General features: G+C 42.7%; 1 long non-coding RNA gene across 3 annotated transcripts in view; it reads right to left on the reverse strand.

The window, feature by feature from the left end:
- Nucleotides 1-7,759: 7,759 nt before the first annotated feature.
- The window catches only part of LOC112669047 (uncharacterized), a 45,260-nt gene continuing 26,454 nt past the window's right edge, over nt 7,760-26,565 (reverse strand). The window contains exons 5-7 of one of the 3 annotated variants that reach the window (XR_004809800.2): nt 25,976-26,126; nt 16,342-16,429; nt 10,322-10,508 (exon numbers count right to left, since the gene is read on the reverse strand). This is a non-coding gene — a long non-coding RNA (uncharacterized LOC112669047). Of the gene's footprint in view, nt 8,146-10,321; nt 10,509-16,341; nt 16,430-25,975; nt 26,127-26,565 lie in introns of those variants that run through there. The other 2 variants (XR_004809801.2, XR_007406498.1) reach the window with 2 other exon arrangements.

Here is a 26,565-nt window from a genome sequence, read left to right on the forward strand (position 1 = left end):
CCTGCCTCCAAGTCCCCTGAATCTCTGGACCCCTGCTTTCCTAGAGTATGGCAATGGCCTAAGGGTGCCCCTCTCCACAGCTGCCATGTCCACCCTATTGGTTCTTCTTCTTCTTTTTTTTTTTTTTCCTATTGGTTCTTCTGAGACCGACGTCCCCCCAGCCTGAAACCCCACCACCTTACAGACAGACGAAGCCTAGGCTGCCTGCTGAAGCCTACGGGACCTGCATCAGGCTACTGTTTACATGCAGTCTACTAATAACGAGTGTTGATTATTGGTAGCACGCGTCCTGTTAGCCTGCTTTTTTTTTTTACAGATGAGCAAACTGAGTGTGGAGAGGTAAAGAAACTTGCTCCTGCAGCTAGTGATGGGAACCCATTCTTAGTGACCGCAAAGCTTGTGCCTTTCCTCCCCTCCACCCTCTTTCTCCTGCCTCATTCCCACCACTTCTCACTTCCCTTCACCTAATTATCCCTGCACCTTGGAGGAGCTACATATGAAGCCTCTGGATTTTTTTCTACAGGGTGCTCCCTCTGGCTAGTGTGAGACCCACATTGTCTGCCCATGAACTCCTATTCATGCGTCAGATTCTTGCTCAAGAGTTTCATCCTTTGTGAAATCTTCCCAGATCTCCCGAAAGTTGTCCCTTCCTCTGGAGAACACTGACTTTTCATCCTCCTGTTAGTCTATCCTATCATGCAGTCCCCCCGGAATGGCCGATCCGCCTCCTCTAGGGACCTGTGAGCACTTCAGGGTGGGATGAGGCATAAGTTGTCATCTACCCCTCACCCCAGTCCCCAGTGCCAGGGCTAACAGGAATTGAACTGTTTTCCAAAACACTTAGTACTTTACATGGACTACCTTACTTAACTTTCCTATAACTCACAAAGTTATCATTTCCCCTCCTTTTCCAGATGAGCGAGTTGAGAGGGAGGGAGGTCATAATCAGGTTGTGGGGGCTGTCAGGGGAGTCATTGGGAAGCTGGGTTTCCTGTGCCTTGTTTTTACTTTACACATTGTATGTCTGGGGGGCGGCTATCAGTTATATGAACTAAAGCTTCCCATGGTGCCACCTCCAGAGGGAAGTTAAGCCATTAGCCCAAGATCACATGGGTGGCAAGTAGCAGCATCAGGACTTGAGCTCTGGGTAGTTGCTGGACAAGACCTAGATGGCTGCCAGGAGGCAGTTAGTGAGAAGTCATTAGGTAATGAGTCATTAGCACGGAGTTTACAAGAAGAAACCCATAGGACTCTTTTTTTCTAGCTTATAGGTTCATAGGGGAAATAAGTCATTAAAATGTACATAATGACACATAAAAAAGGACATGCCCGGCAGGTGCATAAAATAGCAACTGGGCAGAAATCTCTGTGTTGAGGAGCTATTGTGTGAAGGTAGGATGGTTTCTGGGTAAAAGGGAATATGACTCAAAATTCTGATGAAGAGAAAGAAATGTGCTGTCATGTTAAGCCACAGCCTACCTACCATATGGGTTCTGGGTTCTCCATCTGCACAAAGTGAGGGGTTGGATTTAATGGTCTCAAAGTCCCCTTCCACCATTGATACTTTATGATTCTGGTTTTGTTTTCAAAGGTGGGGAAATATTAAACAGATACAGACAGCACTTAGACTCTGCAATTTCTGCGACTTTTTAAAAACTCAGAGAACAGCCTCTCAGACATTTCTATGCAGTTGTCTGTTTTGAGACTTGTCTGTGGCCAGATCTCATCAGGAATCAGCTTTCCTTCATCCTTGTCCAGGAATTGCATGGATTTTAATATTCAATAGTCAGGAAAGTCGGCTGCAGGAAAGGGAAATAAAAACCATGAAGTTCTCCAAAGCCAAACGGAACTGGTTTGAGGTTCCTTGTGATTTTGCATTATCTGAGCCAATTCTTTATGACAGTGTGGATAATCCACTACTTTTATCTGAGAGATGTGGGTAGTCTGACAGGTGATAGAGAAAAGCCTGTGTGTTTCATTGGCAGGTGAGTGGGCCTTTCTCAGAGAAGCATAGAGAGCTTAATCCCAGGCTGTTTTCTCTCTCTTGCCTGGAGTCACAAGTTGAGCATCACACACGGTGGTGGGGAGTCTGGTTGCTTCCCAGAAGCCAGCCCAGCCCACCCCCTTTGGAGAGTAAGAGGGAGATGAATTTAATGATTTGGTTCCAAGCCCAACTATGGCTGCATCAGGGCAAAGGTTACCAGTACTCAGAGTCTAGGGGAGTAGCAGCTGCCTGGGAAACCCATGGAGCTGCCAAGTGCCTTCCATCGAAGGATCGCAGCGGCACTTGGAGGGAAAAAGCACAGAGGACATGGGGGGAAGGGGTGGCCCAGAGGCTGCTGGGAAGAGGCTGCTGTAGGAACCAGCTCTGCTGAAGCTCTGGATGCAGTGACTTTTAAGGGGGGAAGAGATAAACAAGTGGGAGGTGATGACCATGGCCTGTGCCCCTAACACCACCTAACAGGATGGCTGAGGCAACAAGAGTCTTCATGGCCTGCTGCAGGTGATCCTTCCATAGAGGAAATAGTTTTAAACATTAGTTTAACAAATCATTCATTTGTGCCAGGTGGAGATGGTTCACAAAGAATACTAATTTATGTGTTTTGTCCTGGATTAAAAATAAAATTTTGAGTGGTAAATTTGGAGTCCATCTTTAGAAAGATGTTAAAGATTCCCAAAAAGAAACATGTGTATGCCCCCAGTCTCTCCTGCTCTCTCTCCTGCTTCTGTGTCTTCTTCCTCGTAGGGAAGGCAGAGCAATGGGTGATGGGGGGAGGAGGAGTGAGCAGGAAGAGGGTCTGGGTGAGTTCATGGCCATGGTTGGACTTGCTCCCTTGCCTCTTTTGGGTCTACGGAGCCTCCTGGGATTCCATAACACAGTCCTTTTGTCCATTTGGGGAGCTGGGTAACCTTTCCCAAGGACAGGGTCAGACAGTTTCTCCCAGCCCAGACTCTTCCTGAGGTTAGATGCTCCTGCCATTGAACAGGCTAATTCATATGATCCTTGCTTAACATGTGGTTGCCAAGATCTAATAACACCTCCTCACACAGTAGTGGCTTCACCTAGCTTAAGGGAAAGTCCATTTGGGATGCTCTGATCCAGAATGTGGACAAAGAAGAAAGCTCTACTTTTCTAACATAGAGAAGATGCTACTGACCAGTGCCCCCCGCCCTCATGTAGGATGTATCAGGAGTCCTTTCTGGGTTTAGGGCTGGAGATGAGGATAAGCAAGACAGAAAACAAAGGGACAAGTGTCCGTGCTCCCCATAGCTCATATTCTCTTGTCAGACACAGTTGTAAAACTAACAATAATACTGGGGAGTAAATGTGGCTCCTGGAATATAGAGGTTGGGGGGATTTTCACACATCCTTCCAACAGGTGGCCAGAGGAATCAGGAAAGCTTAGAAGAGAATTTGATTCAGAATTCAGAGGGCAGTAGGATTTTGGTAAAGAGAGATGGAGGATGGCACTCCCAGGCATAGAAATATTTGAGCAAAGAGATGAATATAGGAAATATTGTGTGTAAGGAATGGCACTTTTAACCAAACCACAGAGGTTTAGGAGTATGAAAATGTTGTTGGAGATGCAAGGAGACTCCAGCCAAAGTATGGAGGATCCTACTTTCACCATATAGATTTTGAATTTTATTCAAAATAGACCCTATAGACCCACTGAGTGTCATGGATTTGAATGAAACTGTCTGCCCTTGTTCAGACCTTCCAATCTACAAAAAGACTGCCTAGAGCCAGGAGCTCAGCCTGGTCAAAGCTAACCAGCCCAGGTGAGCAATGACCTTGTGGCTACAACTGTCTTCATTAGCCCCATGCTCTAAAGAGCCCAGTTGGGGGCAAGCATAGATATTCTTGGAGTGGAGGAGCAAGATGGCTGGCAGAACCAAAAAGTACCCTCAATTTCTTCTCTGCCAGACTGAGGCCCAGAATCAGTAGTTCAATGCAGTGAAAAGAACAGCAGGATCCAACGCTCCTGGTCAGGATTCCCGGGCTCCTATTGGTTCTGCCACTAATGATGTAAGTATGTTTAGATGGAGAATTCATTCCACAGACATGTATTCAGCACAAACTGCATGCCAGGTACTGGTGAAACATGGAAATCCAAAAGTAACAAGACCCAGTTCCCATCCTCAGGGATGCCAATGGTGTAGACAGATAAATAGGTTGTTTCCAAACAATGTCAAAAGTGTCCTTATGTCCCTTCCACCTATGCCTGCCATGACCCCTTGTTCTGTACCTCTGTTTCTACAAACCAAACCTACGTGATGGCCAGGTTGCTGGGCCACCAGGTACAACTCCCTGGGCTCTCTTCTCTCCAAGTGAGAGAAAATGAAGAAGACTCCAGAGACTTTTTTTTTAAAGATTTATTTACTTATTTATTTTATGATAGAGAGAGAGAGGCAGAGACACAGGCAGAGGGAGAAGCAGGCTCCATGCCGGGAGCCTGACGCAGGACTCGATCCCGGGACTCCAGGATCATGCCCTGGGCCAAAGGCAGGCGCCAAACCGCTGAGCCACCCAGGGATCCCCGACTCCAGAGACTTAACTCTCTGAATTCCTTCAATCCATAAGCATCTTCCCTGCACAGCCACAAAGAACCTTCTTGCTCCTCACTGGGAATCAAAATTTGAACAGAAACTGTCAGTAAGGGGGTTACAGCATACAAGTGCATTCCATACACATGCCAGGGAAGGCCTTGATTCCCCTATAGCTCTTATCCCCTGGCTTGGCCTGAAAAGAGAAGTCTTGCTGTGATTTTTCTTGAAGATTATGGCTGCCTTCCAGATACATGGACTCCCAAGGGTCAAGGAAAATCCCACTGCTTTAATGAGGAGCCAGGACACACAGACCCCAGCAGAACAGACAGTGCCTGGGCTTCAAAAAAATGCAGACAGGCTCTGTAATAAGGAAAGTACCCAAGACCCAGGATAGAATCCCACCCAGCCTCCCTGGCTCAGCCTGGCTGTTTGCTGCTTCCCAGGCCTCACTCCTCATGCAAACCAGATTCTACCTCACTGCTACTCCCTTTTTGCCTTTGCTCCTTCCCACTCCTGGGGTCTGCACATGGCCTAGTCACCACCCTTGGAAGTGCCAGACCCTTCTGTCCATCCCTGTATCTCCCAGCAAAACCCGACTTCCAAGAAGTTTCCTGAACTGATCCTCAGTGATACCACTCACCCTATTTCTCAGTACCTATTCAGTACTCACACTCAGCATTCTTTCACTTGGCATCACCTGACTGGTCTCATTCTGTGCTATGTGACTAGCAAGGGAACTGATATAGATAGGTATGGTGTCCTCCTGGGTACACATATTTGGCAGTGTGTGCATGATATGTGGGGAAAAAATGGGAGACTTCTGTTTGTTTTTAAAAATACCATTATAAAGCAGGGATTTTTAGTAAAAACGTATCAGCATTGGTTCATTCAGTGGGACAAATCTACCATACTAAATTAAGACTTAATAATAGGGGAAACTGGGTATGGGGTATATATGGTGAGCTCTCTGAACTATCTTTACAAATTCTCTATAAATCTAAACTTTTTCTCAAATAAAAAAGTTTATTTTTAAAAAATTACAAATATCATTCTCAATGGGGAAGCACTGGGAGCCTTTCCCCTAAGATCAGGAACAAGACAGGGATGTCCACTCTCACCACTGCTGTTCAACATAGTACTGGAAGTCCTAGCCTCAGCAATCAGACAACAAAAAGACATTAAAGGCATTCAAATTGGCAAAGAAGAAGTCAAACTCTCCCTCTTCGCCGATGACATGATACTCTACATAGAAAACCCAAAAGTCTCCACCCCAAGATTGCTAGAACTCATACAGCAATTCGGTAGTGTGGCAGGATACAAAATCAATGCCCAGAAGTCAGTGGCATTTCTATACACTAACAATGAGACTGAAGAAAGAGAAATTAAGGAGTCAATCCCATTTACAATTGCACCCAAAAGCATAAGATACCTAGGAATAAACCTAACCAAAAATGTAAAGGATCTATACCCTCAAAACTATAGAACACTTCTGAAAGAAATTGAGGAAGACACAAAGAGATGGAAAAATATTCCATGCTCATGGATTGGCAGAATTAATATTGTGAAAATGTCAATGTTACCCAGGGCAATATACACGTTTAATGCAATCCCTATCAAAATACCATGGACTTTCTTCAGAGAGTTAGAACAAATTATTTTAAGATTTGTGTGGAATCAGAAAAGACCCCGAATAGCCAGGGGAATTTTAAAAAAGAAAACCATATCTGGGGGCATCACAATGCCAGATTTCAGGTTGTACTACAAAGCTGTGGTCATCAAGACAGTGTGGTACTGGCACAAAAACAGACACATAGATCAGTGGAACAGAATAGAGAATCCAGAAGTGGACCCTGAACTTTATGGGCAACTAATATTCGATAAAGGAGGAAAGACTATCCACTGGAAGAAAGACAGTCTCTTCAATAAATGGTGCTGGGAAAATTGGACATCCACATGCAGAAGAATGAAACTAGACCACTCTCTTTCACCATACACAAAGATAAACTCAAAATGGATGAAAGATCTAAATGTGAGACAAGATTCCATCAAAATCCTAGAGAAGAACACAGGCAACACCCTTTTTGAACTCGGCCATAGTAACTTCTTGCAAGATACATCCACGAAGGCAAAAGAAACAAAAGCAAAAATGAACTATTGGGACTTCATCAAGATAAGAAGCTTTTGCACAGCAAAGGATACAGTCAACAAAACTCAAAGACAACCTACAGAATGGGAGAAGATATTTGCAAATGACATATCAGATAAAGGGCTAGTTTCCAAGATCTATAAAGAACTTCTTAAACTCAACACCAAAGAAACAAACAATCCAATCATGAAATGGGCAAAAGACATGAACAGAAATCTCACAGAGGAAGACATAGACATGGCCAACATGCACATGAGAAAATGCTCTGCATCACTTGCCATCAGGGAAATACAAATCAAAACCACAATGAGATACCACCTCACACCAGTGAGAATGGGGAAAATTAACAAGGCAGGAAACAACAAATGTTGGAGAGGATGTGGAGAAAAGGGAACCCTCATTACACTGTTGGTGGGAATGTGAACTGGTGCAGCCACTCTGGAAAACTGTGTGGAGGTTCCTCAAAGAGTTAAAAATATACCTGTCCTACGACCCAGCAATTGCATTGTTGGGGATTTACCCCAAAGATACAAATGCAATGAAACGCCGGGACACCTGCACCCCGATGTTTCTAGCAGCAATGGCCACTATAGCCAAACTGTGGAAGGAGCCTCGGTGTCCAACGAAAGATGAATGGATAAAGAAGATGTGGTTTATGTATACAATGGAATATTACTCAGCTATTAGAAATGACAAATACCCACCATTTGCTTCAACGTGGATGGAACTGGAGGGTATTATGCTGAGTGAAGTAAGCCAGTCGGAGAAGGACAAACATTATATGTTCTCATTCATTTGGGGAATATAAATAATAGTGAAAGGGAATATAAGGGAAGGGGGAAGAAATGTGTGGGAAATATCAGAAAGGGAGACAGAACGTAAAGACTGCTAACTCTGGGAAACGAACTAGGGGTGTTGGAAGGGGAGGAGGGCGGGGGGTGGGAGTGAATGGGTGACGGGCACTGGGGGTTATTCTGTATGTTAGTAAATTGAACACCAATAAAAAAATTTAAAAAAAATTACATGTAAAATGGTCCATATTTTATGTATGTTTTATGATATTCACAATGTTTCCATTTTAACCTAGTTAAAACATAGGTTCAGCTGCAGGATCCTGGGACTCAACTACATAAAAGCATCTGGAGGCCAGTGGCCCCAACGTTGGGGTGAAGTCTCTTCTTTATCAGGCTGTCCAGAGACCCAGGCTCCTTCTCTTCTTTTTCCTCATCATTACTAGATCTTAACCTAACCCATGTTGTCCACAATGGTTTGCTACCAAGCCCATGCTCTAGAGGGCAGCATGGGGGAGATGAAGGGAAGGGGCAGGTTCCAGAATTTACACATTGCTTTCCCGAAAATCCCATTGGCCAGAACTTGATCCAGATGGCTACACCCAGCTGTTCCAGGAATGGGAAGTGTAGGTTCATTTTGGATGGCCATGTTTAATCCTGTAGAAGAAAGGAAAAGGGATAATAGGTGGCAGCTGGCATTCTATGCCACAATTGATAATTTTATTTCACTTATGACTTAAAAAATAGATGTGCATATATTGAGGGATTAAAAAATATATTTTTAAAAACTGATAGGGGCATATAATCAAACAAGTTTAGGCTGCCAGTTTAAGATACTAGTAAGGGGCTGGGTTGCATTTCTAACTCATGCCTTCTGCATCCTGACCTAGGATTTTTTTTTTTTAAGATTTATTTATTTATTTGGCAGAGAGAGAGGAGAGAGTAAGCAGGAGGAGGGGTTGAAGGAGAAGGAGAGAGAAAATCTCAAGCAGATTCCCCACTGAGCACAGAGCCCAGTGTGGCGCTCAGTCCCAGGACCCTGAGATCATGACCTGAGACAAAAGTCAGATGTCTAACTGACTGAGCCACCAAACCTCTCCCGTGATTCATGACTTTACTCTATGTCCAACCAAGTCTGCATAACATGTGTATGTTTCTCTGCTGCCAGGTACCAGACACTCCAAAAGTGTCACCTCCTTTGGATCGATTTCCAGTTCCCCGGATCAATGTCTCCTGGTTCCCAAGAAGCCTATTTGTTTTCTTTGGAGGATATTTATTTCAGTCAGGAGGACTAGGGCATGAAGAAAATAGGTGAGGAAGGACAAGGACAGTGTCTGGGAGAGATGGGCAGACAGAGAAAGAAACAATGCCAGATAAAAAGAGAGAGAGATAAGGAGAGAGTGGCTAGACATTGGGCTTGGAGCCCAGGAGAAAAGACTGCAGAGGTGGAGAAGGGCCAAGCAGAGGGGAGGCCCACAGAGTGAGGCTAGCCCAAGAGGAAGTGGACATTTATCTGGGGACCTGTGAGGCCACTTATCCTCTGAATGGTGGGGAAGGCCAGCAGTGCACAGGGTGACCTGGGAGCAGCCCTCCCGATGACTGCGGACTTACCCAGCCTGCTTTGCCAAGGTTTTTCTGCTCCAGAGGTCATCTGGAGAAGGGAAGAGAAGAAGGACTATTTTGTAGGGGGGAGGAGAGATTCCAGTCACTTCTCTATTTCCCCTCTGCCCACTCTCTGCACACTTTTTTGTGCAGACCTTGCATTATTTGTATAGGTGAATTTCTTTCTGTGTCTTTCTTATCTCCTAGGAAACCACATGTGCCCCAAACCTCCTCCCCACCCCCCGCTCCTTGGTGCTTAGGGAAACAGAGGCTCAAGCCAAGTGGAATGGGATCACTTAAGTGCCAGAGATGATTTCCATGTGGGTGAATGGGGAGGGCTTCATGAAGGAGGTGTCAGTCTTGTGGGGCAGGAAGAGACTTTAACAAGTAGAGAAGGGATGAGGAAGAAGGATATTCATGGCAGAGGGAACCCTGTGATCAAAGGCAGGAAGCACGGAGTATGCTAACGGAACGAGGAGGAAGGAAGAAGGAGGGAGGAGAGTATCAGGAAGCTGGAGCTGTTCACTGTACTGGCAACAAGAATGCAACAAAGTGATTTCCCTCAAGTTACAACTGATAAACAAAACTCTGTGTTTCATGTTCTGTCTACAGAAGATAGGGTCAGGACCAGGTGTCAGGACTCATGGTCTGACAATGGGCAGCATTCTGTAAGCCCCACTGTCCCGGAAGCCCCGGGCATGTGGCTTTCATATCTGCAGAAGGATGTTTCTTTCTCACCCAAATGGCCAGAGCTTCCAAGTCCTAGCCACTGGGGTCATCCCAGCCACCACAAAGTAGCTGGTGAGGCAGGGAGCAAAGCTGTAGAGCAAGCAATCAAACATACAGGTAGTCAGCCAACAAATAATTATCTTTTCTCCCTTCCCACTGGCTTCTGTACCACTGTCTCTCTATTTTTTCTCGAACCTCTCATTACATTAACTTGTATGACATAAGGTGTTCTAATTATCTTCCTGCTGCTAGTGGTGCTCCTTCTCTGCCTCCTTTGCTCTTTCCTTTCCTTCGTTCATTACATCAATGGCCTTCACCCATTGCTTTCTTCCTCCCTGCACACTCTGGTAATTTTTACAAACACTCTCATGACTTTCATGGTCACTTCTATCATATAGGTATTTCTCTACAGAGGTGGTATATTAGTTGAAATTCTTTTGGCAACAAGCAACAGAGACCTTGACTGCTGGCTTAAATAAAAAAGTACATTTATTATCACCTAGCAAGGAAGCCTGAGGTCATTTCTGGAATTGGATAGCTTGGTAGATTGATGATATCACTAGAGTTCATTTCTTTCCATCTTTCTGCTCTGCCATACTTAGCATGTTGGTTTTTGCCCTCAGCCCTGTCCCCTCCTGGTCACAAAGTGGCTTCTTTAGCTTCTGGCGGTCCATCTCATAGAGTCACATCTAGAGGCAGACAAAAGGAAGATTCTCTTTTCATCATTAAAAAAAAAAAAGAGAGAGATGAATCCTAGAAATGTTTAGAATCCTCTTAGCAGACATTTTTTATTATTGAGAAATGTATGACATACCCAAGTTCAAACAATGGTAAGAGGAAAGGAGTTATCTGTGACTATTTTGGGCTAATCAAGATTCACCAACAGTACTAGGGTCTGAGGCTGGGTTGGGGTCTAATATCCTCTGGAAAATGACCACTCTACATGTGAACAAAAGTACGGTACAGTTAGCTAAGACGGGGGAAATGATTGTTGGATAATGAACAGTGTCTGCCACTGGTGTGACCAAATCTTTGTCTTCAACCCAGAAGTTTCTTCTAAATCCAGTCTTGGGATCCCTGGGTGGCGCAGCAGTTTGGCGCCTGCCTTTGGCCCAGAGCGCGATCCTGGAGACCCAGGATCGAATCCCACATCGGGCTCCCAGTGCATGGAGCCTGCTTCTCCCTCTGCCTGTGTCTTTGCCTCTCTCTCTCTCTCTCTGTGTGTGTGTGTGTGTGTGTGTGACTATCATAAATAAATTTTAAAAATTAAAAAAAATAAATAAATCCAGTCTTGTGTTTTCATACCTTCTGATATTTCCATGTAGATGTTTTAAAAACCTCAAATATGACCTGCCTCCCATTGAGCACCTTCCTCAGAACAACTCCCTCTCCTATCCCCTCATTTGCAATGACCTCATCATTCTCATAGTCTCCCAGGCTGGACATTCTCTGCTTGCCTTTGGCCTCCTCCCTTTCCTTGTCCCCATGTCAGTCATTAATAAGAATACTGATACAGCTGAGAGTAAAGGGGAGATGTGGTCAGTGCGAATGTCCAAGTCAACCAGAGATAGCAAATAGTTTTTATCTTTCATACTTACTTCAATGAAATAATAACAGCTACCTGAGCCTTGTGTGAGGCAGATTCTCAGACCAGGGTAGGCTCTGGGAGAAATAGTGTCTTGAATGACTAGCAAGTCTGTCTTGGACACTGGAGAACAAAGTAGTGAGATACTTGCCATGTATTTATTAAACTCGTGCTGGAGTTGGTTTAGGGAAGTTGAAGGGACCAACTCTGGGAAAAGTATCAGCCATAATAAGATTAATAATAGTTAACCTCTACTGAGCACAAATTATATAGCAGGCTCTGATGAGGACTTTACATGGGGTGTCTCACTTGATAATCCCAATGACCCTGTAAGTAAGTACCATTATTACTACCATTGGGGGAACTAAAATTTGATTAAAATGACTTGCCCAAGATTATGTCAGACAGGATTCAGTCAGGCTCATAAGACTCACAGCCCTTGTTAACCAAATAACCAGGATACTGGATCAGCATCTTCATTTCCCCTCACTAAGGTACTCTCCTCAAACCTGAAACGTGCACACAAACTACCTATGGCTCTTATTATTTATGTATATTTTTTAGAAGGGGGAGAGGGACAGAAGGAGAGGGAAGAGAATCTTAAGCAAGCTCTGCACTGGGCATGGAGCCCAATGCAGAGTTCAATCATACAACTCTGAGATCATGACCTGAGCCAAAAGCAAGAGTCAGACGCTTAACCAATTGAGCCATTCAGGTGCCCGACCTATGGCTTTTATTAAAATGCGGGTTCTGATCAAGTGCATCGGGGTAGGATCTGAGATTCTGCATTTCTAATTCATTCCCAGGAAATGCTGATGCTGGCAGTCCATGGACTACACCTTAAGCAGCAAGCTCCTAGAAAGTGAGCCTTATCAGTGCAGGGTCTTTGTCTGCTTCTCGTGTCTCCTAAGAACATGGCTCATCTATTTCCTAGTCTACCTATGTCTGCATTGAATGTATGCAAAATGATGTATGCCATTTACAGACCTGCTCCATAGATACCTCCCATGAAATCCTCATTTCACCCTTCTCTTCCCCTGTCTGGCAGCTGCATGTTGATAGCCAGACATCTTTGAATGTCATGTTGAAGATGGCAGAGCCTCTCTTAGCCTGTGTCCTTAAATGATATTGTGGAGTAGCCCCCCACCCTATTATCAGGTGGACTTTAAGTGAAACAGAAGCTTCTCTTGTCTTAAGCCACTGAGATTTGGGGCTCTCACGGCTATAATAGCCAGCATTCTCTTAACTAATAAGTTCCCCTCTTTTCAGATGAGAAAACTGAAGTCGAGAACAGTAAAGTGATCTTTCTAGGACCATGAACTAAAGAGATTCTAGCTAAAGAGAGAGATGGAACTAGAATCCAAGTCCTCCCCCCTTACCTTTCCCTGAACTTCAGTGGCGACTCACCTCCTGCCCTCTCAAGGTTTTTTCACCTTGCGTACACGTTGCTCTTCCTTTGTATCTTCTGGGGCTGATGCTGGGGCAGAGAGTGGGACAGCAAGACAGAGACAGGCAGAGTAGAGAGACCCAGCTGTGAGAAGGAACAACCCTAAGAATGTTGTTGATAGGTCAGGGTGCTGCCAGCCAAAGATTCCTGTCATTGTTTTCCTGTATTGAACCATATTAGAAATTTTTTTTTTAATTTTTATTTATTTATGATAGTCACAGAGAGAGAGAGAGAGGCGCAGAGACACAGGCAGAGGGAGAAGCAGGCTCCATGCACCGGGAGCCCGATGTGGGATTCGATCCCAGGTCTCCAGGATCGCGCCCTGGGCCAAAGGCAGGCGCCAAACCGCTGCACTACCCAGGGATCCCCCATATTAGAAATTAAGCAGCGAACTGATCTCTGTTCACAGGTGACATGATATTATATGTAAAAAACCATAAATATTCCACCAAAAACTGTTAAGCAAACAAATTTAGTAAAGTTACAGGATATAAAATTAACACACAAAAATCAGTTTTGTTCTTGTATATTATTGAACAATCTGTAAAGGGAATTAAGGAAAAATTTCATTTGTCATAGAATCAAAAAGACAAATAGATTTAATCAAAATAGATTTAATCAAGGAGGCAAAAAAAATGTACATGAAAAACTACAAAACTTAGCTGAAAGAAATTGAAGACAAATAAATAAAGAGACATCCTATGCCTACAGATTGGGAGATTTAATATTGTTAAGATGACAATACTAACAAAACCCCAATGACTAGATAGATAGATAGATAGATAGATTTAGATATAGATAGATCTAGATGTCTATAGATCTATAGATATAGATCTACATATATATATTGATGAAACTAGAAAAACCCATCCTAAAGTTCATATGGAATCTCAAGGAATCCTGAATAACCAAAACAGTCTAAAACAATCTTGAAAAAGAATAAAGATGAAAGACTTGAACTTCCTGATTTCAAAACTTACTACAAGTCTACAGTAATTAAAACAGTGTGGTATTAGTATAAAGATACACATATAGACCAATGGAACAGAATATAGAACCCAGAAATAAGCCTTCAAATGTCTGGTCAAATGATTTTGACAAGGGAATCAAGACTACTCAATAGAAAAGTACAAATTTTTTTCAATAAATGATGCTGGGAAAAACTTAATATCTATATCCAAAAGAATGAAATTAGAACCTTATGTGGTACTATATTTTAAAAATTAACTCAAACAGATCAAAGACAATAAATATAAGAGGCAAAACTATACAGCTTTTATAAGAAAAAGGAAAAGAAGGGAAAATCTTCATATTAGAATTGGCAATGATTTCTTGTATACGACACCAAAACCACAATTAACAAAAATAAATAAATAAATTGAGCTCCATCAAAATTAAAAACTTTTGTGTATCAAAGGATATTAGGGGAGTGAAGTGACAACCCACAGAATGGGACAAAAAAATGGTCAATCATATATCTGATAAGGGATTAATACCAGGATATATAAAGAGCTCATGAAACTCAACAACAAAAAAACAAACAACTCAATTAAAAAACGGCCAAATAACTTGAGTAGACATTTCCCTAAAGAATGTATACAAATGGCCAATAAGCACATCAAAAGATCCTCAACATCACTAGTCATTAGGGAAATGCAAGCCAAAACCCCAATGAGATACCATTTCATACCAATTAGAATAATTAAAATCAGGGATCCCTGGGTGGCGCAGCGGTTTGGCGCCTGCCTTTGGCCCAGGGCGCGATCCTGGAGACCCGGGATCGAATCCCATGTCGGGCTCCCAGTGCATGGAGCCTGCTTCTCCCTCTGCCTATGTCTCTGCCTCTCTCTCTCTCTCTCTGTGACTATCATAAATAAATAAAAATTTAAAAAAAAAAGAATAATTAAAATCAAAATTTAAAAAACAAAATAAATGAAAGGGAGGATGTGGAGATATCATAAAATTTATGGATTGTTTGGTGGCATGTAAAATGGCCTAGCCATTATGGAAAATAGTTTGGTGGTCCCTCAAAGAGCTAAACATAAAGTTAGCATATGATCCAGCAGGTCCACTCTTAGATATATACCCAAAATAATTGAAAGCAGGGATTCTAACAGATACTAGCACATCAATATCCATAGCGGCATTATTAATGATAGCCAAAAGATGGAAACAACCCAAGTCTACATTGACAGAAATCAACAAAGTATGGTATATATATGTAATAAACTACTATGCAGCCATAAAAGGGAATGAAGTTCTGATACACACTACATAGATGAACCTTGAAGGCATTTTGTCAAGATAAACCAGATAAACAGGACAAAGAGTATATGATTTCACTTATAGGTAGTACTTAGTGTAGTCAAATTCACAGAGACAGAAAGTGGGTTTCCAGGGCTAGATGGGGTGGATGGGTGGAGATTTATTGTTTATTTGTTAATTAATTATAGGGATTTATTGATTAATGGGCAGAGAGTTTCCATTTGAGATAATAAAAAAATTGTGGGGATCCCTGGGTGGCGCAGCGGTTTGGCGCCTGCCTTTGGCCCAGGGCCTGATCCTGGAGACCCGGGATCGAATCCCATGTCGGGCTCCCGGTGCATGGAGCCTGCTTCTCCCTCTGCCTGTGGCTCTGCCTCTCTCTCTCTCTCTCTCTCTCTCTCTCTCTCTCTGTGTGACTATCATAAATAAATAAAAATAAAAATAAAAAATTGTGGAAATAGTGGTGATGATTGCATAACATTATGAATGTATTTAATTGCACTGAACTGTATACTTGAAAATGGCTAAAAAGTATATTTTGCCATAATAGAAAAATATATGGGAGGTGAAGGAAGAGAGAGACAGAGACAGAAGGAGAGAGACTGATTCAATTATCAGTGGTAAATGATTAGAGAGTCTCTCAGTGCTACTGCTTTCTTTATCCAAGCTTGCCTGGTACAGACTACCCTTGAATAGTTTGACAGGTGCTCTCAGGTCATCATACCTGAGGACAGTAGGGAAGAAGGAGGGAAGAAGAAAGCTCTCAGTCTCACATCTGATTCTGGCTGGCCCCTGATCAGAGAAGAGTTTGTGGTTAGGAAATAGGAACCCCTGAAGGATAGATTTTTGTTTTTCAACCCTGGTAAATTAACCCTTCAGCTTCTGGGGTTGCCTGCTTACCATCCCTGCTCCTTCCACAGAACAACTGAAATGAGAAACTCAGCCCAGACTTAAAGGAGCCCATAAGTTTTCAAGACCATCATATTCCCTGCAGCCTCTGTATCATGCGTTACTAAATGAATCCACATTTTCCGATTTTCTGTTGCTACCTCTGCCTCCACTTCCAAAAAATATGAATTCAACATTCATTTCAGCACCATGGGAAGCCTAGTCTTTCCCAGAGTCCTCTCCAACATTTCCCATGATCCTGCTCAGGAGTTTATATTTTCATGGTTATATTTACCTTCTAATTCTTGCCCTTAAGAAATTCTGGATTCTCACTTACATTTTGATGCCTACCCCCATGCCAGGGCAGCTGTTCTTCCTCACCCTTCTCTTGTCTAGTGTTCAGACTACAGCTGATTCTCCTTCCCCTAGAGCAACATGAACACACAGTTATTGTACTTAACAGACTTTCCCAAGGGTTAGGAATAGCTAGCTGGGTGGCACAAAGAAGGAAAAAAAAACTACATATTGAAGGTCAGACACCATTGCTTCTAGAAACTTGTTAGCCCTTCCCTGACAGGGAAGATTTTTCACTGGCCATGCCCCCACTCAGTTGCTGGGGATTCCTTCTCTGAAGACCCTTGCACCCATCTCCTCTCTTACAGGGTCCCAACCTTGTGTAACTTTCAAATGTCTGTTTAACAACTCACTAACATACTTTTATTTATTTGTTTGTTTAAAAGATTTATTTATTTCAGAAAGAGAAAGAGCACACGTGTGCACTCTTGAGTTGGGGAAGAGGCAGAGGGAAATAAGAGAAATCTTCAAACAGACTTCCCACTGAGCATGGAGCCCAGTGCAAGGCTCAATCCCAGGACCCTGAGATCATGACCTGAACTGAAATCAAGAGTTGGATGTTCAACTGACTACACCACCCAGGTGCCCAGCAATTTTACTTTTAAACTCAACATCCCACTGAATTCTGAGATATTCCTTTGCATATCTAAAAATCCCTTTAAGGAGTATCCTTAAACCCCAGATACTCTACCATCAGGTACACAAAGAATAAGAGAAACTCTGAAATTACAGTTTCTTTAATTTAGGCTGGATCATATCTTAGGAAGGCAGGACTCTCTCATCTACAAACCAGAGCCAATCCCAGAGGCTATGAAGTTCTTCTCTTCCCATTACACATTTCCCTGGGTTTTAGCAAAACTGGAGATAAGGACTCTGTCCAGCTGAGGCACTGTAAGGGCTTGTTGGATTATCTAGACAAAGGTACCTGGGGCTGGAGACAAGCAAGTGTGCAGCCCTGGACACTGGGCACTGTAGGGTGAGCCAGGCAAGAATACCCAGGGGTGGTACCCACTGAGATCAAGTTCTTGACCTGCCAACTCCTTCTGTGTATAGAGGCTCTTTGGATGAAGTGAGTCTCAGATTGTGATTGAGCAGGTTAGGGAGAAAAGGAAATTCATCTGGACTGGATGATTCTAGAAAGAGATAATGTCTTTGCCAATGTTGGGGGAAATAGAGCCAGGAGAGGCCAATCTCACTCTACTTGAATAATGGAGAGATATCGTGACAATGCCACAGGATGGACATCCTGACTAATGGAATAGAGAATGCAGAAACAGACCTGTCTGGATTTAGAACTTTGAAATGTGGCAGAGGTGGCATGGCCAATTGAAGGGAAAGGGGGTGCTCTTCAACAAACAAAGCTGGACTGGAGGGTATTATGCTGAGTGAAGTAAGTCAGTCGGAGAAGGACAAACATTATATGTTCTCATTCATTTGGGGAATATAAATAATAGTGAAAGGGAAAATAAGGGAAGGGAGAAGAAATGTGTGGGAAATATCAGAAAGGGAGACAGAACGTAAAGACTGCTAACTCTGGGAAACGAACTAGGGGTGGTAGAAGGGGAGGAGGGCGGGGGGTGGGAGTGAATGGGTGACGGGCACTGGGTATTATTCTGTATGTTAGTAAATTGAACACCAATAAAAAAAAAATAAAAAAAAATAAAAAATAAAAAAAAATAAAAAAAAATAAAAAAAAAAGGAAAAAAAAAAACAAAAACAAACAAAGCTGGAAAAAAATTGTTAACCATTTGGGAAAAGAGGAAATTTGTTCCCTACCTCAGACCATATAAAAATAAACACCTTCAGATTGAAGTAATAGTCAAAGAAAAAGTTAAAAAACTTAACTTTAGGTTTCAGATTTTAGATTTAATAGAAAACACAAGTGGATATCTTCTAGACTTTGGAACAGGGAAAAGTTTCTCCAACAAAACACAGAAAGTGTTAATCTTGGAGGTATTAAAGCAAAAAAAAAAAAAAATCAAATGACACCTTAAAGAAACAGGTTGGCTTAAAGAACGTATAAAGAACTCCTGTAAGTCAACAGGAAGTGCATAAACAGCCCAGTAGAAAAATGGGCATGAGACATGGACAGGTACTCACAGAAGAGGAAGCATGTATAGCTAATGAACAAACACAACTTCATTGTGATTAGAGAAATACATCCATTCTGTTGGAAACTTTAAGAATTTGACCAAACCAAATGTTAGCAGATGTAGATCCACACATCTCTCATTGCTTATAGGTATGTTAATTGCTACAACTACTTTGGAAAATCTTCCCATATGCTACAACATAGTAATTTCACTCCTAGTTACATAAACAAATTTTTCACGCTCCCCAAAAGACATTTCATGGCAGCATTGTTCTCAATAGCAATAAGAAAGGAGATTTAACATGAATAATTCATACAATAATCTACTGTGTTCAAAACGAATGAACCACTGTGACACACAATATGGATGAACCTTAGTAGTATCATATTCAAGCAAAAATAAGTCCCAAAATATAACTTACAATAATCATACTCTTTGATAAAATTAAAAACAAAGAAATATAAGAATACATATAAACGGAATAAAATTATATAAAAAGGAAAGCAAGGAAATGACATATCCAGAATTTAGTATATTGGTTACATTATATTAGTGGAAGAGGCCGGGAGGATGAGATGAAGAAAAGCCACATGTTGGGTGGTATGTTTCTGGGAGTTTGTTATACTATTAAAAATAAGGAGAAAAAAAATAAGGGACACCTAGGTGACTCAGTGGTTGAGTGTCTGCCTTTGGCTCAGGTCATGATCCTCGGGTCCTAGGATTGAGTCCCACAGGGCTCCCTGTGGGGAGCCTACTTCTCCCTCTTCCTGTGTCTCTGCCTCTCTCTCTTTGTCCCTCATGAATAAATAAATAAAATCTTTAAAAACAACAAAATAAAATAAAAATAAAATTGAAAAAACAACAACCCAAATAAAGTTATGCATGAAACAAAGATGAGTGTATCATGAAATAAGCATTATGATTGACACAGTTCAGAGTAATTGAAATCCACTTAAGGAAATAAAAGAGGATGGGGGAAAATGAAGGGCTATTGTAAAAGAAATGTTCAGGATTTGGAATCAGAAGATCCCGTGTGTAACTTTGGGAAAAGTTACATAATCACTCAGACACTCCATTTCATGCTCCATACGTGGGTGAAAGTAGCAGGAGCAACACCAAATAAGTTTATGGTGAGGGTTAAATGAGAACCCAATGTGAAAGCCATGTGCCTGCTGCCCAGCATCGCACACACAGTGTCTGCTTCCTGGCGTCCCCTTCTGCTGTGCACACCACCCCCACGTTTTTGCACATGAAGATTAGGGAATAGCGAATATTAGGGGCACCTTAATGAGGAGTCACAGAAGAGCAATACTCAGAATGAGGGGAAGGAAGGGGAGTCCAACTCCTCTGTCTGGGTGATAATTAGGTTGGGGATTTAAGGGCTGATTAAACGTATCAAAGTCTGTTTTTTCTCAAGAGTGAACTCCCTCCCCCCATCTCCTCCTTTATAATCTTTTGTATCCTAGTGATACCCTCGTGGTGATGTCAGTCAGAAAACACTGTTTTTTAATTTTAGGTTTTAGAGGCAGCTTAGCATGGTGGAATACACATAAGCTTCTGTAGCAGATGACTAGGGCTTCCCCATTTCTGGGTTTCCTCTTTCCCCGAACACAGAGGAGTCAGGGGGGTCCATGTGAGTGATCTGTTTACAGACTATGGGTGCAAGTGATATTGTCCACTCATCTTGACGTCTAACTGTGGAAGCCCCACACATCCCTCCAGCCCTCTCTTCCTCAGACAGATGAATCACAAAGGCCACACGTGAGGGTAGCAGAAACAAGAGGTAGAAAGAGACAAGGTTGCTCAGTGGCCTAAAAGAGAGAAGCAACCCTGGGAGAGACACTCAGACCTGTAGCAGCTTTTGCATGGGTGAGAAATATACTTGCTCTCTTTTTTAAGGTTTTATTTATTTATTTGTGAGAGCAAGAGACAGAGAGCACGAGCAGAGGGAGAGGAAGAGAGGGGGAGAGAGAAGTAGACTTCTTGCTGAGCAGGAAGCCCAAAGAGGGGCTCGATCTCAGGACCCTGGGATCATGACCTGAGCTGAAGACAGGTGCTTAACTGACTGAGACACCCAGGTATCCCAGAAATATACTTTCTTTATGTATATGTATATATGGCCACTCACATTTCAGAGTTTATTTGTTATACAGCATAGCTTAGCTTAGCCTCCTACAACTTTTTCTCACACACTCTTGGGTTTGAATGCTAATTCCATTGTTTATAAGCTATATGACCTGGAACAAGTCCCTTAATGAGCCTGATCCTTAATTCTTTGTCTTAAAATGGTAACAATATTTAATTGGGTATTCTTATCAAAATAAACAAACTAACGTGTTAACGGTTCTTTTTGCAATGTCTGAAACAGAGTAGGTACTCATAACTCATGGCTATTATTATTACTACAACGTCTAGTCTCTATGCTAAGCACAGTGGGAAATCCAAAAAAGTATAAGATGTATTCTCCCTTCCTTAAGGCAAATGGATGATTTGGGAAAATAGCCCATGCATTCAGGAGAACTTGACAAAGCCTTACAAGAGATTGTTGATACAACTGAACACACAGTCAGTGCTATTAGACCCAGGAGGAGGGAGTGTGGCAAGGACAGCAGAACAAGGTCAGGGACTACCACCCGACTCATCCTGAGTCATACAAGGACTTGTGCTTCTCGAGTCCTCTAAAGCAGCAGGTGCAAATGTGAGATCCTAAGTCCCCATCTGTGCCTGCCTGAGGATCTAGCTGGCACGGGATGGTGAAAATCTTTGGCCACGACTGGTTGATCTGATTAAAAGATTCACAAGGCCTGCACAGATGTGGACCTAAGGAAAGGAGAAGGCGGAGAGGTTTGGGAACCCTTCATGTGGCCAACCTGGTGGCAGTGGGATGGATCTAGGGACTTACAAAGCTCTTCCAGCCATAAGAGGTTAAACTGTGAGCCACAGCTATAGAAGTCCAAGATGTTTATGGCCCTTTGCTGAGCTGAGAAAATCATTCCTTCAGAGCTTAGAGTCCATATGAGAGAGCCAAGAATAGACTGGGCAAGAAAGGAGCCAGAAGAAGCCACTGAGTCATTAAGGATCAGGTTCCTGTTTTTATTAAGGGTCTGACAGATAAAACTCAGAAGCCTGGCCCAAAGCCAGGCCGCAGGGATGTGGCGTGGGTTGCCAGGTTAATGTTCAGAAGTTGAGAAGTTGTCAGAGCCTTCACTGGGTGATCGTAATTGCAAGCCAATTAAGTATGCATTACCGCATCTGAGGAAAAAAAGCAGGTTTCCCCCACCCACCAGCTCCCCATCTCTGTCAAAGGAAACTGAAAGCAAATTTATGACACACAGATTTGGCCAGAGCCTTAGAGACGTTCAAGACTTTGGGGCATGGAGCCTTTGTTTTCAGATCTAGAATGACTTTGTCAGATCTCTTGATACCATCTGCCCAAATCTCAGCCATCTGAGTAATTTTCTGTATGGTCAACTCTGTGAGCAATTCAGGCCAAAACCAGGGGCTGCATGGTGCCTCAGCATGGACCCATGTTTCAAAAAGCACTTTCTTTGTTCTCTTCAGACCATTTCTTCAAGCTACTGTGCAGCCCTATGCCTATGCTCCATGCTTACAGACTGGGAAACTGAAGCCAGGGAAGGGATTATCTGTGTGGGTCATCTCACAATGGTTTAGATGAGAAGCTGTGAATGAACCTGAAATAGCCTTTTTAGAGTAATATTTCACTGAGTTCCATGCAGCTGCTGATTTGAGACTTAACTTCATCATCTTTAAACCAGGGATGATGTGCAATAACAAAAACAATAAAAGAAAGAAGAAAGAAAGAAAGAAAGAAGAAAGAAAGAAAGAAAGAAAGAAAGAAAGAAAGAAAGAAAGAAAGAAAACTAGGGATGATGCATGTTTCATAGGTGCGCTATGGGGTTCCATGGAGGTTACCACTGAGGAAGTTATCCAGCTCAGCATACGTAGCACATAGCAAAAGGCCTTCAGGATGAATTTCAGAATCTGAAATATGAATTTCCAGGAAGGGAGCAGGACCACCCAAGGGAACAGTGTCATCCCCATGGCCACAGCTTCTTTGTCACATGTTGGTACTCTCCCTCTTTCTCTTTCCTTGCTGGCAGCCGCCCAGTCTCTCTGTGTCTCCCTGGCTTCATGTCATGGATGTGCTGGCTTGTGTTTGGGGGAGACGTTCCTTGATCCTTAGGAATGGATTTTGGAGTCAAAGAAAGAAAACCTTTGCCTTCACCTCGAAATGAGTCTAGAACAATGATTATAGGAGCTTGGGGAGTGGTCAAGGGCAGGTTAAGGTCAAGGACAGACCAGACCTCTGCAGCGCTAAAGGCAAACCTACACCTACAACCAGCATGGGAAACTTTGGAAGGGAAGCTCTTCCCTCTTAGCTTTCCTTCCCCCCTCTCCCATATAGCTTCTTATGACATTTTTGTGGGCAATTTTGCCCCTTTATTCAAAGCAGGATAAAGATGCTGGGGCTGGAGAGGACCATGCAGTGCCATCTATCCCCATCAACAACTCTTCTCCTCCCAGTTAACTTCTCATTTGCAACATGTGGATGATCACTCCCATCTGACAAGCTCTTTGTGCAGACTTGAGTTAATGCAGTACCTGACACATTCTAGGCCCTCGGTACCTGATTTTGATAATGTTCATGTGTTGGGTGCCACATGTAGTGCTGGACACTGTACATAGTAGGATTGCCCTGGCTCCTATTCTTAGATATCCTGTAGAGGTGACACAGCACAGATGCCTCACATCCACACGTCCAGTAATTAGGCTACATAGACCTGGATCCTCCTCATGTGATTTGGTCCTCTCCCCATGTTGCCCATGTGCTGTGGGATGAGCCCAAATTTGTCCCTCTTTAAAATGGAGACCAAGAATGTAACTCTGTGCCTCATGAGAAAGATCACCAGAGAAGTCACCATGTTTTATTACAGACTCATTGGGAATTAGTACCAATCACACCAAATGACCTATCCTAGAGATATGCAGTAAGATTTCTGGAGATAGGGAACTAATTAAACAAACAAAAATACATATCCTCACAAGAGATCAGGAGACTTCTGGGATTCTAGGATGCTCTATGTATTGAAATAGGTGATGGTTACATGAGTTATTCATTTTGAATAATTCATTGAGCTAACCATTTTTATTTTTTTGAGCTGAATATTTTAAAACAACGATTGTATTGAGATATAATTCACATATTTGTAATTCATCCATTTAAATCATACAATTCAATAGTTTTTGGTATATAGAAATATATACAGATACATAAACTCATTTATTATGGTCAATTTTAGTACCTTTACATCACCACAAAAAGAAACTGTACCCTTTAACTATCATCTTTCTGTAGCTCCCACCTACTCAGACCAAAGCAATCACTAATTTACTTCCTGCCTCTATAGATTTGCTGATTCCGCACATTTAGTATAAATGGGATCATATAATACGTGGTTTTTTGCAAGTGTCTTTTTTTCATTTTGCATAACATTTTCAAGATTCATCTGTGTTGTGACATGTATCAGTATGTATTTTTTATGATCAAATAATATTCCATTGTGTGGATATACCACTTTTGTTTATCAGTTCATCAGCTGACAGACATCTGGGCTGTTTCTACCTCAGGGCTATTATGAATGTGCTATAAGCATTAGTGTACAAGTGTTTGTGTAGACACGTTTCCATCTCTTGTGGGTATGCACAAAGGAGTGGAAGTGTTGGGTCATATGATAACTCTCTGCTTAACTTTTTGAGGAACTGCCAGAAAACAATTTCCACAGTGGTTGCACAATTTAACTTTCCCATGAGCAGTGTATAAAGCTTTTGATTGCTTCACATCCTCACCAATACTTGTTGTTATCTGTCTTTTTGATTATAGCCATCCTAGTGGGTGTGCGGTGGTATCTCTCACTGTGGTTTTCATTTGCATTTCCCTGATGACTAATTATGTTGAACAGTTCGATTTATGTACTTTTTTTTAACATACATCCTACTTTAAAACATAGTGTTCTTTTAAAACACACTTGGTCCTTGACCCTTGATACCTGTAACAGTTGCCTGCCTGGCCCTTAAAGAACAGATCTCTGGAGGCTGGAGGTTTTGTATCTCCCAAATGGAATTCACTTCTTGGGTTAACCAAGCCATCTTGGTACCAAGCTAGACTGGAACTCCTCTCCCTTCCAGCAAAAAATTTCCCCTGGATCATACATGGATGGGTGCTGAATGTACCTGTGTGTGGGTATATAGCTTTTCCCATACACTCAGGTAAATTCAGGTTGTGGAATAGAGTAGAAGGCTAGGATTCGGATGTAGGTTAGCCATCTAAAAAACCCTATGTGTGACTCACGTCCTTATCTTTTCATTAAGGCACCAAGTCCAGGGCAAGAAGATTGGTGTACTCAATCCAGACATGGGGCTTAAGAACAGAATCGTCTCTGGAATAGGTGAAGCGTAGCCCTTAACAACATGTGTTACTTCTCTTATTTTACACACAGGGTACCTGAGGCTTAGAGCAGTAATTAACCCAAGCCTTAGAGTAATTTAGACTGCACGTGTAGTCGGGGGGCTAGCCACTTCTGTGCATGCCTCTGATCACTTAGGCTATTCTTCCTCTGCTGATCAGTGGGCTGAGTTCTTCCTTTTCCTCTTATTGGGTATAAGATCTTAATGTTTCTAGCTTCATTCTGGCACTAGGTACCACTATTGTTTTGAAGGTTAAGGGAAGTGTGTTGGTTGGTTCTCCAGGAAGCAGAGGCTGAGGTGGAATTAGGAGTGCACAGGGGGCAGCCCAGGTGGCTCAGTGGTTTAGCGTTGCCTTCGGCCCAGGTCATGGTCCTGGAGACCTGGGATTGAGTCCTACCCATGTCAGGCTCCATGCAGAGATTCTGCTTCTCCCTCTGCCTGTGTCTCTGCCTCTCTCTCTCTCTCTCTCTCTGTCTCTGTCTCTCATGAATAAATAAATGAAATTAAAAAGAAAAAAGGAGTGCACAGGATTTTGAGGGGAGCATGTGTGAAAGAAGGAAAGCAAGCAGAATTGGGCGGGGGGACCCATAAGATGCACACCTAAAGTCTCTGCCAGCTCGATGGGGAGCTACAGAGGAAGGACTGCTCAACCGAGGATTCTCCCTCAGGGGAAAAATAATTGGGTCTTCATACAACCACCTCACTCCCGCCTGGTCCCTCCAAAGTAGTTGAAGTTGACCCTGAGGGAGCTAAAATCTGGCACCTGTTATCTAGGCACGCTCTTCAAGTCCTTTCTTAAAAGGGGAGCTGAGGAGTACATGTCCTCTTCTGCCAGGGCTCCAGGCAAAGCCAGACATTCATTTATTGACTGAATCATGAACTACAGACCTGGGATATAAACTGAAGAACAGGTGGATTCCAATCTCCCTGCCCTCTCTTTTTTGTGGGTCACCTCATGAGTGATGTGTCACTGAGCTGGAAGGACTCTGCAAGGTCTTTGGGCCTCAGTATTCAAGGACTTGGGGACAGATGAATTACCTCACATCCTTTGTGCTGTTACTGTAGCATGAATTCAGGTCTCTGCTGTGAGCCACAGTCACCATAGTCCTTCTCACCATGTTCAAACAGCCGCTTTCCCCAGTATCAGCCAGGATTCTGAGAATACCAAATCTTCTGTGGTGCTAGATTGCTAGTGCAATACAAAGGTTAATACAAAAGAAAATTCCAGTTCGCTTTGTCTTCCAGAAACTTCTTTTTGGGACAATCACATGCTATGCCAAATATAGAATGAATTACAATGACTTTCTGGGTTCTGTGATCCTAGGTTCCCAATTTCCCCTCTATAAAATGGGAATTACTGTGATTGCCTCCCTCCTCATCCTAAAAGGGCTGTAGAGACTTCAGTGGCATAATGGAGGTAGAAGCCTTTGAGCACCTCATTCCAAAGTTATCAGAGCATCTTTTGCCTAAGGCTCTTGAAACTTCTTAAAAGCACCACCATATTTTCATCAAATAAAAAATTGCCCAAGAGAGATCTCATTACAGCACTTGGTGGGAATCTGGCATTCATTCTCACATTCCCCTATGATCACAGTCTTACCACAAAGGGCATCTTTCTGCTGGTTTAT

Source organism: Canis lupus, chromosome 27, assembly GCF_003254725.2.
Source record: "Canis lupus dingo isolate Sandy chromosome 27, ASM325472v2, whole genome shotgun sequence".
Taxonomy (NCBI): domain Eukaryota; kingdom Metazoa; phylum Chordata; class Mammalia; order Carnivora; family Canidae; genus Canis; species Canis lupus.